At 37.3% G+C, this 16,874-nt stretch overlaps 1 non-coding gene across 1 annotated transcript; it reads left to right on the top strand.

The window, feature by feature from the left end:
* The first annotated feature begins 1,608 nt into the window (after positions 1-1,608).
* On the top strand, positions 1,609-1,715 carry LOC123326474. Its single transcript, XR_006541114.1, has one exon. It is a non-coding gene; the product is annotated as a U6 spliceosomal RNA (small nuclear RNA).
* The last annotated feature ends 15,159 nt before the right edge of the window (positions 1,716-16,874 follow it).

The following is a 16,874-nucleotide window of genomic DNA, read 5'->3' as shown; positions in this document are numbered from 1 at the left end:
GAAAGAAAGAAAGAAAGAAAGAAAGAAAGAAAGAAAGAAAGAAAGAAAAAGAAAGAAAGAAAGGAAAGAAAGAAAATGGCCTCCAGGAACTGCGGTTCTCAGGCTTGGGGATTAAGCAGTTGTCTGTGAAGCTCCGAGCTGAGACCCTGAAGGCAGACAGGACATGAAGCTTTGTGATGGGGGGGACTGGGGAAGGAACTGACCTGGAATGAGGTCCTAGCCAGCACTTGGTGTGATCGACAAGTGAAGAGCCAGGAGCCACAGAGCTGCATTATCTACAGATAAACTACCTGAAGGAGGGCTTGGGTTCTCCTGGAAGGAGTGGGCTCTCCCTCCAAGGTCACCCTGTGAAGAAATGAACCAGGTGTGGGGCAGAGTGGCTGAGCTGAGGCATGCTTCTTCCCCCACGCTGATGTTTCTCTCCACAGAGAGGAAGCTCCATCGGCGAGCCCTCTGGCCCCGCTCAGGCCACCAGCCCCTGCCCTCAGAGAAGGGACACCTGACTGTCTCCAGCACAGCTGAGGGGGCAGTTCGGGGTCCGCACTCAGTACTGGACACCCGGTGGGCTGCAGAGAGAAGCCACATTCCTCAAGGTCCACTGTATCCATAAAAAGGGAAGGTATATTGGCTTCCACCAGCTGATGCTTTTGTCTCATTCCTCAGATGGCTCAGGGCTTGGCAAACAGCAGCCTACCACATTGGGTTCTCTGAAACCAAACACCAGGAATGGGAAATGAGGATTGAAAAGTGAGTCAGAGAATTAGATGGCGGGGATGGTTGCACAACTCTGAATAAACTTTAAAAAAAAAAGCACCGAACTGTACACTTTAAGATGGTAAATTTTATTTATCCATTCATCTGTCAATGGACATCTTGGAAAGAAGATGTGGTATATATATATACAATGGAATATTATGCAGCCATCAAAAGGAATGAGATCTTGCCATTTGCAACGACGTGGATGGAACTGGAGGGTATTATGTTGAGTGAAATAAGTCAAACAGAGAAAGACATGTATCATACGACCTCACTGATATGAGGAATTCTTAATCTCAGGAAACAAACTGAGGGTTGCTGGAGTGGTGGGGGGTGGGAGGTATGGGGTGGCTGGGTGATAGACATTGGGGAGAGTATGTGCTATGGTGAGTGCTGTGAATTGTGCAAGACTGTTGAATCACAGATCTGTACCTCTGAAACAAATAATACTATATATATATATATATATACATATATATATATATATATATATATAAAAGATGGTAAATTTTAAAGTAGGTGAATTTTATCTCAATAAAAATAAATACATAAAAAATTTTAAAAAGTTTTACATGTGCATCATAAATAGGATAAGAGGAGGGGGAGTCTCTCTCTAGGAGCTTTGTGGAGGTTGGGCCCAGGATCTGAGACAAGACCCTTGGAGTTCTCCCCAGCCTGTGGAGGTGGGCCAGGGTACAAAGGGAGGAGACTCTTTGAGGGCCCCTCAACCAAGCCTTGGTAGGTGTGCTCTTTGAATGTCCATATTCAGCAATTGTTGTTTGTTAATCTTCGTGATATTTCCTTTATTTTCCCCTGAAATTTAATTAACATCTCATAGAAAATTCCAGTCTTGTGCTCACTTCGGCAGCACATATACTAAAATTGGAACCATACAGAGAAGATTAGCATGGCCCCTGTGCAAGGATGACATGTAAATTCGTGAAGCATTCCATATTTTTAATGGGAGAAGATATTTGCAAATGACATATCAGATAAAGGGCTAGTATCCAAAATCTATAAAGAACTCATCAAACTCAACACCCAAAGAACAAAGAATCCAATCAAGAAATGGGCAGAAGGCATGAACAGACATTTTTCCAAAGAAGACATCCAAATGGCCAACAGACACATGAAAAAGTGCTCAATATCACTTGGCATCAGGGAAATCCAAATCAAAACCTCAATGAGATACCACCTCACACCAGTCAGAATGGCTAAAAATAACAAGTCAGGAAATGACAGATGTTGGCAGGGATGCGGAGAAAGGGGAACCCTCCTACGCTGTTGGTGGGAATGCAAGCTGGTGCAGCCACTCTGGAAAACAGTATGGAGGTTCCTCAAAAAGTTGAAAATAGAGCTACCATATGATCCAGCAATTGCACTACTGGGTATTTACCCCAAAGATACAAAAGTAGGGATCCGAAGGGGTACGTGCACCCCGATGTTTATAGCAGCAATGTCCACAATAGCCAAACTGTGGAAAGAGCCAAGATGTCCATCGACAGATGAATGGATAAAGAAGAAGTGGTATATATATACAATGGAATACTATGCAGCCATCAAAAGGAATGGGATCTTGCCATTTGCAATGACGTGGATGGAACTGGAGGGTATTATGTTGAGCGAAATAAGTCAAACAGAGAAAGACATGTATCATATGACCTCACTGATATGAGGAATTCTCAATCACAGGAAACAAACTGAGGGTTGCTGGAGTGGGGGGTGGGGTGGGAGGGATGGGGTGACTGGGTGATAGACACTGGGGAGGGTATGTGCTATGGTGAGCGGTGTGAATTGTGCAAGACTGTTGAATCACAGATCTGTACCTCTGAAACAAATAATGCAATATATGTTAAGAAAAAAAAAAAGAAGAAGAAGATAGCAGGAGGGGAAGAATGAAGGGGGGGAAATCGGAGGGGGAGACGAACCATGAGAGACGATGGACCCTGAAAAACAAACTGAGGGTTCTAGAGGGGAGGGGGGTGGGAGGATGTGTTAGCCTGGTGATGGGTATTGAGGAGGGCATGTTCTGCATGGAGCACTGGGTGTTATGCACAAACAATGAATCATGGAACACTTCATCTAAAACTAATGATGCAATATATGGGGATTAACATAACAATAAAAAAATTAAAAAAAAAAGAAAATTCCAGTCTTACCCTTTCTGTTAGTCCAGTGAGTGGAGTCAAGTCTGTGCCCGCAATGGAGACACAGCTGTGAGGAGAGAGAAGGGAGCAATAAGCAGGAATCAGTCTTGAGACTTTGAGCAGCCCCTTGGAGGGGAGTAAGCCGTGTCCCACAGGATGACGGGAACAGTGCTAGTACCAACCAGCAGGCGTCCGAGAAACACCAAGCAAGAAGACCCTGGGAAGGACTGAAACGTCTACTCCGTGTAGTCAAAGTGGTCATAGAGATTTGAGCCGCTGCTATGCTATTAATGGGCACAAAAAGGAAATATCCTCTCAATTTTTAGTCACATGCTGGTGACCAATTTGTATTTATAATTCAAATGTAAATTTAATTCACAGCATATTTTTTTGAAATTTATGTTTTCTCATAATAATAGAGACTATATGGTAACTGATTCTCTATGTTATTAAACAGTCTTCTCTAACATAATTTCAATGCCCATATATTTTGCCATTATGGGGGATTACTATGATTTAGACAACAAATTTAGATGTATGATATGTAATTTTCGTAAACAAATTTTTAGACATATCTTTGCACAATTCATGATTACTTCTTCAATTTACCATAAAACCTTCCCAGTACCAGTATATTCCTCTTCTTAAAGTTTGTTCTCAGGGGATCTCAAGGTAAAGCAAGGGATGGACTGAATGCTGTGTGCGTTCTCACTGAGGCCTTCCATTCCCGTGTCTGTCTTACACACAATCTCATCTATCTCTCTTAGGTTTGGACTCTGTAGTAATAAGCCTCCCTTCTGTTGGGTCACGTAACTTTCTGGATCACTTGTTTTTTGGTGTTTATTTGTTGTGACAATGAAATGATTATGACTTGGACTCATGATGTAGTCCCATAGGAGGGATTGCTGGATTCAAGTGAATAAAAATATGAATAGAGAGTTTATCATTATGCACACACACACTCACACACACACACACACACACACACATATTTGGATGCTACCCTCCAAAAAGATTTCACCATTCTCAGATTTTATATCCATTTTCTACATCTATTAGCAACAGGATCATTTTTCCAAACTTTTAGGTAAAATGTAGCATTCCATGCTTTTTTATTTGTAATTGTTTATAAGGTAGACTTTTTCAATGTATGTAAGGTATTTGTTTTTCTTCTTCCATAGATTGTATTTCTCGTACTTTGTTTATTTTCCTATTTGGGTAATTGTGCCTTTCTTATTGATTTCTAAATAATTTTCTCTCATTGGTTTGCAAATATTTTTTATTTTTTAGTGTTAATATGGTAAAATGTAATGATAGTTTCATAATTCCTGTCTTAGTGTGATACTTTAAAAAAAGTCATCTCTATCCCAAGATTTTATTTGTATTGATCTGTTTTCTTTCATATTTTATATATTCATTTTGCATTTATATCTTTATTTTGTGGCTTATAGTCAAAATACAGAATCTATGTGGTTTCTGGTCAGAATACAGAATTAAATTAGTATTTTTCAAAATGCTTCACTCGTTGTCCCAACACCTTGTATTCATTAAATATATCCTTTCTTCACTTATTTGAAATTCTACACTTATACATTAAATGCTTAAGTATATTTTAATCTTTGGTTTTATTTCTTTGATTTGGTATTCTAGTATTATGCTGTTACTTATCCCTGTATATATGTTACAGTCTTAGTATGGCATGTTTTCCTCTCTGAATTTATTACTTAATATTTACTTTTGCTATTTATATATATTTTTCAAGGTCAGCTTTAAAACCATGTAGTCAATGGGCCTTTCCCCACACATAAAATCATCAGCTCCCTGATCTTTATCATCATCATCTTCATCATCACCATCACCATCCTGGTGAGCATTTGACATTTCACTGAATTTGGATGATGAGAGGAGAATTTACATAGCTGTATTAGTCAGGGTTTTCCAGAAAACAGAACCATGGGATGTGTGTGTGTGTGTGTGTGTGTGTGTGTGTGTGTGTGTGTAGACAGAGACAGATATTTTAAGGAACTGGCTCTTGTAACTATGGGGTTGGCAAGTCTGCAATCTGCAGGACAGGCTGGTAGGCTGGAGAGCTAGGGAAGTCTTGATGGTGCATTCTCAAATCCAAAGGTTTTTCTGGAGCAGAATTCCTTCTCCCTTGGGGGTCCTCAGTGTTCTCTTAAGGTCTTCAACTGTTTTGAGGAGGCCCCTCCACATCTTAGAGGTAATCTGCTTTACCCACAGTCTGCTGATTAAATGTTAATCACCTCTAAACAATATTTTCATAGGAGCCTCTAGACTAGTCTTTGACCAAAAACCAGGTGCCGTGGCACAGTCAAGGTGACACATGAGGTTAATCATCACAATAGCCATAAGATTATTTTCTCTTACTGAAATGCAGTATAATTGGGATTTATTTAAATCTTTTATATCCATCAATTCAGTTTTATATATTTTTTTCCTATTGGCTTTAACAACTCCTCTAAAGTTTATTCCTCAGTTGTTAATAATTTTTGTCATCATTACAAGTGTGAGCTTTTTATTCTCTTAAATTTTTCCACAGGTTATTGCTTATAAGCCTTAAGTCAGAAGGTGCAAACTGGTCATCTGTAAGCACGTTCCAGCCCACAGATGTATTTGGGGGGCCCTCACACTGGCAGCCTGACTACATGTAGTTTTGCTTTTATTATTTTACTTTGTTTTCTAATTTGAATTAGCTGGCCATATATCTTGTTTTAATCAGGGGATGGCAACAGGAATCCAGAGTTCCAGATTCTCTGATGAGGCAGACGATCTTGCAACCCTGGACCTCCATCCCATGCAGGGGCTGTTCTGGGTGGATGGAACACACAGGCTCCCAGGAAGCACAGCCCTCCTCTGGCTTCCTGCACACGGAGATTCGATGCCTGTTGCCACTTATAGTTATACTTGTAATACTGTTTTCCTTATCCTAAAGTTCTGTAAAAATAGTTTCTTCTTTCTATGTTTCTATCAAAATCTGGGAGAATAAAAGATGAAGAAGAAGAGATGTTTGAAAAAAACGAGAGAGACTAATTATGAAAGAGAAACAGGGGAAAGCCAATTTTATTAAGATGTCATTTTATAACTAACCAGAGTTTGTTAAATGTGTGTATGTATCTATATAGGTGTGTGTACAAATATATATATATATATATATATTCCTATATATAGAAAAGATAAGTGATTTACATCTTAAATTGAAATAGAAAGACCAGAATTTTAATTTCAGAATTTGAATAGTTGTGCTATAGTAACACGAAGTCCCATGTTAAATGGAAAAAAAATGCCTACACATCAAAACCTTTTCTAGATAATAAATTTATATGAGTGTCTATTCAGTGTACCAAAAATTGCATGACTCTAACAAACATTTACAAATATAAATTTAATGGGAAATAACTGTTACTCTTTCTAGTGGGGGTTGATAATTTTCTGCCAAATTCTATATGGACTACATTTTCCAGCCTCCTTTGTGGCGATGGTAGCCATGTGATTAGGTTAACACCCATGCAGTGAGCAAAAGGGATAGATATTAATCCTGTGTCACTGGTTGAGAAAAATGCTTGTCATGTTCTTCAGCACTTCCTGCAAATGGGTCCTCAAGAACCCCATTTCAATCATGCGGACAAGGTAAACACCTCAAGAAAGGCTGGAACAAGATGGAACCTGCAAATGACTGCATGAGGCAGAGCAGCCCAGCCAACCAGGGCTCCACACACTCTGAAACTATTAGACGGGAGAGAAATAAACTTCTTTTTTCTTTATGCCACTGTACTTTGTTATAGAAGCTTAAATTTTCCCTAAATACCTTCAGCATGTTAAAATATGGCTGAGAAGTTATAGAAAAAAATGGCATGGAATTTTAAGTCACTTGTAGCATTTTCTATCATAGTTGATAAGACAAATAATAATATCTCCCTGTTAGTTATTTTAATTTATGGTGGCAATGTGAAATCTTACGCACCAAAAGAAAATTTGGACACAGTGTCCATGAAAACATAAAATCAAATAATAACTTATTTTTGTGTGTTCAACTATGTAAAGAATTTTAATAAACATGACAAAATTGGTAAATCTACCTAGAGATGATGTTCCTTCCATGCCCGGGGTTATCACCCTATTTGTCAGGACATCTACATCTAAGGTATTAACTTTTCATCTACTTGCTGCCTCAAATGAAGTAAATACTCGATTGAATTAAAGAACTAGAAACAGAGTATCACATGGATGTGGGTAATTAACACTGTAACCTGGATACACTCAAGTCGCTTGACCCTGGGGGGAAGGTTCAATACTGTTCTCAATGATTTGGATACACATTGCAGCAGTCTGTTAGTCTGCTCTTCTGCATGGAGGGTAGTGGCTTAGCGGGGGATTAGAAATGAATTGACTTGTTAGATCATTCAAGGAAAATACCCACCTCAGCTTACAAAGAAGACTCAAAGATTTGGCCTTTGCTTTGACAAACATTCCTACCTACTTTGAAAATACTCTATAAAAAAGCCTATAGATAGATACCCAGTTATGATTTAGCACCCTCAGACATGATGAACTTCAGCCTTAGCTTACCTTCTTACATTGCAATCAGTTTCCAAAAATGAAAATATGTCAGCATGAACTATATTCCCTAATAGTAGGGTTAAAAACTGAATTCAAAAACAGGTTCTTAATAATAACTAATACAATGTGCTTGCTATACAATGAGCATTGTTCTTAGAGCTATGCGTATGTTCGGCGATTTAATCTTCCCTCTGGTATAGGTGCTATAATTGTCATCACTTTATAGATGATGCGCTGAGGCCCAGAAAGGTTGAAATATTGCCTCCAGGTCACAATTCCCAAGTGTTGGAGCCAGGATAGGATTCACACAGTCTGGGCTGCCGAATCAATGCTCTTAACCTCTGAACCCTAGAGTCTACACAGCCTACTGTGTGCCAACTTCTCATTTTGAGAAAAGGAACCAACAATGCTCACTTTATCTTTAGCAGAGAAGACTGAATGAAGAGCTACAAATGGAAGTTTCTGAGCTCAGAACATACTGTGACACATGTTTATATCATTCCATGAGAACTGTGCAAATATCCGGGGTATGATTGCACTAAATAGAAAAATCATCATACAAAGATTATGTTAAGTTAGGAATTTCCTAAATTTGTGAGCAGCTGTTTTCTCTTATGACATATGAAACCATATGAAACAAAATATCACTCCCAGTTAAAGGCTTCAGGGTTGAATTCTGTTCTGCACATGACAATGGAAACATAAAACTTGATATTGCTATCTTACTATAAAATGTGTTACTTTTTTCAGGTTTAAATCAGTATCCCCAAATGAGAAAAAAATGGCAAAATGAGATTGTTTTGATTTATCAATTTATATTTTTTCTACTTCAAATTTAAAATATAATCTTCAGTATAGCAATTGTTTATATCACTTGTTTAAACCAAAATTCAGTAAAATAAAAAATTTGTACTGCCTTCCTCACAATTTATTTCCTTTCACCCATTTTCATTCGGTGAAAATGCTGTATGCGTTTGAACTGTGACCCCAGTTATAAATCGATGTCGTTTATTGATTAACTGGCAATCTTACTAAACTCTCCGTAGTTCTAGTATTTTTTTCAATGAGGTTTTGGGGATTCCAATGGAAATACGGTAAGAGCTAACAAATATAGTATTACATCTTTCTTTCTCATATTTATAATTCCAATTTAGTTTTACAACATACTTTAATACTATCCAGATCACTGTTCAGTAACAGTAAAACAAAAGGTGATGATAGTAACGTCCTGTCATTCCCAGGTTCTCTGTTTACACAGTGGGATGCACAGGTCTTGAGCATACAGTTCAATGATTTCGACAAATGTGAACCACATTTCTATGAAGATATAGAACATTAAGAGCATTTTAAGTTCTGCTGCCTGTCCCATTCAGCTGGAAGAGTGTCACAGGTTCTATCACCTTAGGTATGCCCCACATTGGCAGGGAAGTATCAACTTCATAAAGTCCCTGCAGAGCTGGGGAAACCAGATGTGGCAACCAGACCAGGCCTTTGACATCCAGCATTCCACATCCCTCCCCCAAATCCCAGAGCTGGTGGATTTCCATTTCTTTGGATGAGTTTGTAGATGGCATTGCGGTCCAAGAGTTGACTGGTGGAGTAGCGGCAAAGAAATGGTGGTCAGTGGAGTTCTTAGGTTCACCTCCTTGCCTCCCCTAAACTGTCTGGTAGGATGAGAACTAGAGTGTGTTTTGACCTTTCCTTTATGGACATTACAGGATAAGGTAGCTGATATTCCCAGGGAAACTTAAAGTCACAGGCCAAAAGAAGAAATGAGAGAAGAACACAGCTACTTAAAAAATATCAACAAGTACAAAAAACGTACTGCAAAAAGAAGTATTATTAGATCAGATAAGCAAGGAATTTAAAGTAAGCACAACAATATCTCCAAAGCATCAGGGGGGTTATTATTAATATGAAGCAGGAAGAAGTCATTGAAAAGAAGCAGATGAAATATAAAATAGAAAAAATACAGGAGTTGAAATAATTAACACAATTCAATCCCTGTCAAAAATTTGGTTTCACAGTTTTATAAAGAACTTGATTTGTTCTGAATGTCCACTGAAGAATAAGATCTATGAATAACTAAGTTAACTTTGAGAAGGGGAATTTGCTCTCCTTTCAATGAGGGCCTACCACCAAGCCATACTAATAACAACAGTATAGGATTGGCATGAAAATAAATAGAATAGAATTGGGAATTTAGATCCATGTGTAAATAGAAATTAATGCATAATGAAGAAAATTATTTCAAGGAGCAAGGAAAGTGACCCATATCCAAAGAAAAATACAACTGGATCCTTACCTAAAATGGTATGCAAATGTAGTCTCTAGATAGATTAAAGACCTAAAGGTAAAAGATAAAGCTGAAATGTTAATAGAAGTTGTTTTAAAAAAAATATCTTCATGATCTACAGAGAGTAAATTAGAGGGTTCCTTTCATACCACAAATTAACACTTTACTTAAACTTATAAATGTACATCATTAGCCAGAATTTTGGGAATTTTGGAATAGGTACACTTCTGCTGAATGGAGTTCTATGTGCTTTCTTAAATAAGTCACAATTTTTATATTGTCAAAAATTAGATACGCAACTAGAGAAATCTGATATGGATGCTCTTTATTTTTTCCTTTTTTGCTTTTTTTTGAGATATAACTCGTGAGGTAAAGTGCAAAAATCATAAGTATACAGTTTGATGATTTTTTGCACTTATGTGCAACTATATAACCACCACAAAGATCAGCATATAATTTGCCTCACTCCAGAAAATCCCTTCCATCTTTTGCCCCGGAAAAAAAAAAAATCCTGACCACTATTCTGATGTCTAACACCACAGGCTGATTTTTACTATTCTTGTACAGTACAGAGTTCTAATTCTATAATATATACTCTTTCGTGTCTGGTTTCTTTTGCTTAACAAAATGTTTAAGATTTCCACCCATGTTGTTGTGCATATCAGGGTTTATTGTCTTGTTGTAAGGTATCCCATTGCACGAATATCACATGATGAATTTATACTTTCCCCAGCTGACATGGCAACCCTTTTTTTCCACTTTTGGGCTATAATGAAGGAAGTTCCTATGGCTATTCTTACACGTCCTTTTTGGTGGACACATATGTTTCTCTTGGGTTTATATCTAGGAGCAGAATTGCAGGCCATAAAGTAGGCATGGGTGTAGTATTATGTAGTGCCATACAGTTTTCCAAAGTGTTTGAACAAAGTTACACCTTCCCCAGTTGCTCTATGTCCTCAGTGACACTTGGTATTTTCACTCCTTTTAATTTCAGATATTCTGGTGGGCAGATAGTGGTAATACATTGTAATTTTAATTTGCATTTCTTTAATGGCTAATGAGGTTGAGCATCTTTTAATATGCTTATTAGATATTTAAATATCCACTGTTTTGAGTTGCCTATCCAGGCTTTTCTCCACTTTTAATAAACAGCTATTTATTTTTTTTGATGACAGAAATTCTTTATATAATCTGAATATGAGTTCTTCTCTTAGTCTGTGACTCACCTATTCACACTTTATTTTAAATTAAAAAATTAATTTTTTTTAAAAAAATTAAAAATTGAAAATTAAAATTTTAATTATTAAAAATTTAAATTTTAAATTAAAATTTTAAATTAAAAATTAAAAAATTAATTCTAATATAATTAACATACAGTGTTGTATTAGTTTCAGGTGTACAGTATGGTGATCCAACAATGCTATATGTTACTCAGTTCATCACGATAAGTGTACTCTTAATCCCTTTCACCTATTTCACCCATCCTCCACACACCTCCCCTCTGGTAACCATGTTTGTTCTCTATATTTAAAAGTCTGGTTTTTGGTTTGTCTCTTTTTTTCTTTGCTCATTCGTTTTGTTTCTTAAATTCCACATATAAATGAGATCATATGGTATTTATCTTTCTTCACTTCAACTCCACTTGACTTATTCCATGTAGCATTATACCCTCTAGCTCCATCCATATCATTGCAAAAGGCAAGATTTCATTCTTTTTTATGACTGAGTAATATTCCATTGTGTGTGTGTGTGTGTGTGTGTGTGTGTGTGTGTGTATACACCACTTCTTTTTATCCATTCATCAGTTGATGGACACGGGTTGCTTCCATAATTTGGCTATCCATTATTATGTTGCAATAAATATAGAGGGGCAAAAATCTTTTTGAATTAGTGTTTTCATATTCTTTGAGTAAATACCCAGTAGTGGAATTACTAGATCCTATTGTAATTCTATTTTTAATTTTTTGAGGCACCTCCATACTGTTTTCCACAGTGGCTTGCACCAAGTTTCATTCCCATGAACAGTACATGAAGACTCCTTTTTCTCCACAGCCTCACCAACACTTGTTTCTTGTGTTTTTTATTTTAGTCATTCTGACAGGTGTGAGGTGACATCTTATTGTGGGTTTGATTTATTTCTCTGATTATGGGTGATGCTGAGCATCTTTTCATGTGTCTGCCGGCTATCTGTATGTCTATTCATGTCTTCTGCCCATTTTAATCTGATCCCTTGGGTATTTTTGGCATTGAGTTGTATATGTTCTTTATATATTTTGGATACTAATCCTTTATCAGATATGTCATTAGCAAATATCTTCTCCTATTCAGTAGGTTGTCTTAGTTTTGTTGATTGTTTCCTTTGCTCTACAGAAGCTTTTTGTTTTGGTGTAGTCCCAATAGTTTATTTTTGCTTTTGTTTCCCTTGTCTCAGGAAATGTATCTAGAAAAATGTTGCTACAGTTGATGTCAGAGAAATTACTGTTTGTGCTCCCTCTTAGGATTTTTATGGTTTCAGGTCTCACATTTAGTCCCTTAATGCATTTTGAATTTATTTTTGTGCATGGTATAAGAAAGTGGTCAAGTTTCATTCTTTTGCATGTAGCTGTCCAGTTTTCCTAGCACCATTTTTTGAAGAGACTGTCATTTTCCCATTGCATATTCTGTTGCTCCTTTGTCAAATATTTACTGACTATATATTTGTGGATTTATTTTTGGTCTCTCTATTCTGTTCCATTGATCTATGTGTTTATTTTTGTGCCAATGCCATACTGTTCTGATTACTACAGCTTATAGTATATCTTGAAATGTGGCATTATAATACCTCCAGTTTTGTTCTTTTTGAAGATTGCTTTAGCTATTCTGGATCTTTCGTGGTTCCATACAAATTTTAGGATTGTTTGTTCTAGTTCTGTGAATGCTCTTAATATTTTGATAGGGATTGCACTAAATCTGTAGATTGCTTTGGATAGTATGCACATTTTAACAATATTTGTTTCCCCAATCCATGAGCATGGAATATCTTTCCACTTATTTGTGTCATTTTCAATTTCTTTCATCAGTGTTTTATAGTTTTCAGAGTACAAGACTTTCACTTCTTTGGTTAAATTTATTCCTAGGTATTTTATTCTTTTTGGTGCAATTGTAAATTGTTTTCTTAATTTCCCTTTCTGCTACTTCCTTATTAGTGGATAGAAGTGCAGTGGGTTTTTGTATATTGATTTTGTATTCTGTGACCTTATTGAGTGCTTTCATCAGTTTTTTTTTAAAATATATTTTATTTATTTATTTGTCAGAGAAAGAGAGCACAAGCAGGGAGAGTGGCAGGCAGAGCAAGCAGAGGGAGAAGCAGGGTCCCCGCTGAGCAAGGAGCCCAACGCAGGACTCGATCCCAGAACCCTGGGATTATGACCTGAGCTGAAGGCAGACCCTTAATCTACTGAGCCACCCAGGCATCCTGCTTTTTTCAGTTCTAGTAGTTTTTTGGTGGAGTCTTTAGGGTTTTCTATAGATAGTATCATGTCATCTGCAAACAGTGAAAATTTTATTTCTTCCTTACCAATTTGGATGCCTTTTCTTTCTTTTTCTTTTCTTTTTTTTAAAAAGATGAAATGGGAGAGGAAGAACATACCTTACCAAATTTGAAATAATCAAAATTTGTAATAAAAATGGCTGGCTCACCAGATTATAATGGCCCATGGATAGGCCTTAAAATACTTAAGGAATTTGCATATAAATAAAGTGCTATTACAAATTGGTGGGGACAGAAAAAAAAACAATTCAATAAATGTTATTAAGAAGTTACTCAATGCTTTAGAAAAAAAGAAAGTAACTTCACTTCACACCTTATACAAAAAAATGAAACCCATTTGATTAGATAAATAAATGTTAAAAAACATACTATCAAAGAGAAAACATGTTTTAATAGAAAAAAACAAATAACATTTCTATAATTTAATAGGAAGGTACACTCACAGTCTATAAATTAGTGTTAAATAGGGCTAATATTTGTAACGTGGTTAACAGATTAAAGGTTAATCTCCACATTACAAAAGTAGCTTTTTACATTGATAATGAATAGAAAAAAATCAAATAAAAAATGGATAAAGATTATGAATAAACACTTCATAGAAAAGTAAAACCCAAACAATACATCTGATAAACATATGAAAATATTCTCCACCGCCCTCAGAGTCAGAAATGACAAACAGATATTATTTCTTACCATCAAACTGGTAAAAATCAGTGAATCATAACACCTACTCATTTCATCTGCTACAGTTGGAAATGTACAGTTTCAGCACATTTTAAAAAGCAATTTATCAACATCTCTTAAAATTGAAAATAGAGGTACTCTTGATTCAGCATCTCTTAAAATCGAAAATAGAGGTACTCTTGATTTGACTGCTGGGAATCTATCCCACAGAAATGTAAACATATTGGAACAATATGGAAAACAATTGGAAACAATAGGAGACAAAGATGCTGATTACAGATCTGTTCGTAAGGATAAAAATCTTGGAAGTAGTATGAACTAATGAAGGGAAGGGTTGAATAAGCTTTGGAATACCAGTAAGATAGAATGTGATGCAACCAATAAAAGAATAAGTTCAGATTTTTTTAGCTTACTGGGAGGAGCTGAATGGGGGGTGGGAACGGGCAGATAATTCTCTCTCCAAACTGGAAGGCACTAGAAAGTTGCAAATGGAAAAAGTAGAGCAAAAGGGGTCAGAAATTTATTCCCTAATAAATTGTTTATGTATTTATCATGCCTTGAGACTAGGGTGGGAATTTAGTTAGAGCAAGGGAGAAAACAAAGGGGAAAAGATGATTCCAATTTCAAATACACTGATTAATCTTAACTCCAAACAGTGTTTGGGTGGGCAACTCCAGCAGGAACTGATGAGTGGAAGTAGAAGCTCATTGTGTGTTGTAAGCATGTTCCTTCCTGTGGGGCCGAGACTGGACCTGGCTGAGAATCAGCTGCTCAAAAGGGGGTGTTGGTGGGGGGGAGCACAGGTGTGAAATGCAAGGAAATCAAGGTGTTGGTATTTTGTATTTTACTGACATAGCTTTGAGCTGAGCCTGGTCTTCATAACTTCACAGGCCTACAGAGCTTTGGGGATCAGATATCTTTACAACATAGAGATGCTTTTGTTTTGGGGTCTCAAGAAAGAAAATTCTTAAATACCCCTCCCCACCCCCACCAGAAAGCCTGAGCCATTGCCACAAAGAGGGTCATTTAATCCATTCAGCTCCTGGCCTCCCTGCTGACTGCCATCAGCCACAACACTTGGGCTCAGATACAAACGTGACTAGTAATTAAAATATCTTTCTCAGGCAAGGGTCTCCATGTCATTGTTGTTGTTACTGCATTTGTGTATTTGTTTAAGCTGTAGTAGCAGTATAAGATAAGGAGAACCTGGGTCTGTGTAATGTATTGAGGTCTCTTATGCTCTGTAATGAGGTTAACCCTAAAGGATTGCTATAAAGATAAAATGAAATCATTCATCTGAAATCTTGTGTAAACACTAAAGAATAAGCAAATAGAAGGTGTTGGTATTAAATATTATTAGTTTTAACCTTAAAGAAATATTAGGTCAGTGAGAGAAAAAAAATCAGAGAATTTAAACACTCAGATTATTACAAGTTTTGGAAGTTTTCCAACTGAACTTATTCATTTAGTATATTTTGGATAAATAATGACCCTGAGTTCGGAGTGAGCAGAAGAGACTTAGAGAACACTATGCATATGTGTATATTATACTTGTGGAAGTAAATATTTGCTCATTTAATCCCCAAGGCGGGAGTTGTCTTCTTACCCCCACATTCCAAAGTAAAGGGCTGATCACCTAAGCATAACCTGGGAAGGGAGATGGCCAATAACCAATTTTGTGACCCTTAGCTCAATACCCTTCTGATGTTTATAAAACTTTGAAGTTAATGTTTCTCCCTCTGCCTGCCTCTCTCTCTCTCTCTCTGACAAATAAATAAAATCTTTAAAAAAAGAAAAAAAGTTTGAGGTTGGAAATTTCAGAGTGGATTTCTGTACAGAGAGTTCTTACGGGTGCAGTGATTTCTGCTCCCTCCATGGAGAGAGGTGCTTCCCCTAACCTCAAGCCTAGTGAGAGAAGCTACAAGAAATCCCCTGGAGAGAATGCAGGGTTGCATCCAGCAGTGTAGGACAGTAAAAGGCAGTGGCTGGGAAATAGCCAAGGCCCATCTACCAAAAGCACAATTTTCCTGTAACGAGATGCAGGCCAGGTGTGTGTGAGGGAAAGAGCCAGCCTGGCATCTTTTTAAAGGACTGACTCCATCTCAGGAGAGTGATGAGACTTCAAAAGAGAAGGTCTGAGTGGGTGTGGGCAGGGGAGAGCCCAGAGGTCATGGCCATGTCAGTGACCTGCACCACTGAGGAGTATTCTTGGAGAGCCACTTTCAACATGCAGCATGGCAAGAAGCTAACACCAAGCTGGTGCCATTTAAATACAGGTGAGACATCACATGGGATCTTAAGTAGGAAGTGCAGCAGGGCCCATGAAGGATTAGATTCAGGGGCTAAAGAGTCACAGGTAATCCAGGTGCTCAGGCAGGCCTCTCCCTTCCCCCACTCTCCTGCCCTCTCTTTGTCTCTTGCCTCCTCTCTCTACCTTTTAGGACACTTTTAAATATATTTGAACCTCTGCTTCATCTTTCCTTCTTTCCAGTTTCCAGCTCTGGCTTATAGGTTTCCTTACCTCTGGAGGGAACCCCAAATGGACAGCACAAATAAGGTCCCAATTCCAAATCCTTGGGAGAGAGACTTTGATCAGCCCAGTTAGAGTCAGATTTCTACCCCTAGTTCCCTCAACGAGGGCCAAAGCTGTAGGGTCCTACTGTACAAATATGGCCACCAAGGGGTCACCCATCTGGTTGTAGAAGCATTCTCAGGCCAAGGCACATGGCCTGAGAAGATATCCCAATAGTTATCTATTAAATATACACTTCAAAACTCTGAATACATAAATGTAAATAAAACGCAGTCCATGTAGAAAATACTGAAAGAGGAAACCAAAATTCAAAGAGAACAACAACAACAAAAAAAGATCACACTTATCAAA

Source organism: Neomonachus schauinslandi, chromosome 12 (assembly GCF_002201575.2).
Source record: "Neomonachus schauinslandi chromosome 12, ASM220157v2, whole genome shotgun sequence".
Classification (NCBI taxonomy): domain Eukaryota; kingdom Metazoa; phylum Chordata; class Mammalia; order Carnivora; family Phocidae; genus Neomonachus; species Neomonachus schauinslandi.
The sequence above is the reverse complement of the archived record's forward strand: the minus strand, read 5'-3'. Positions and strand labels throughout refer to the sequence as shown.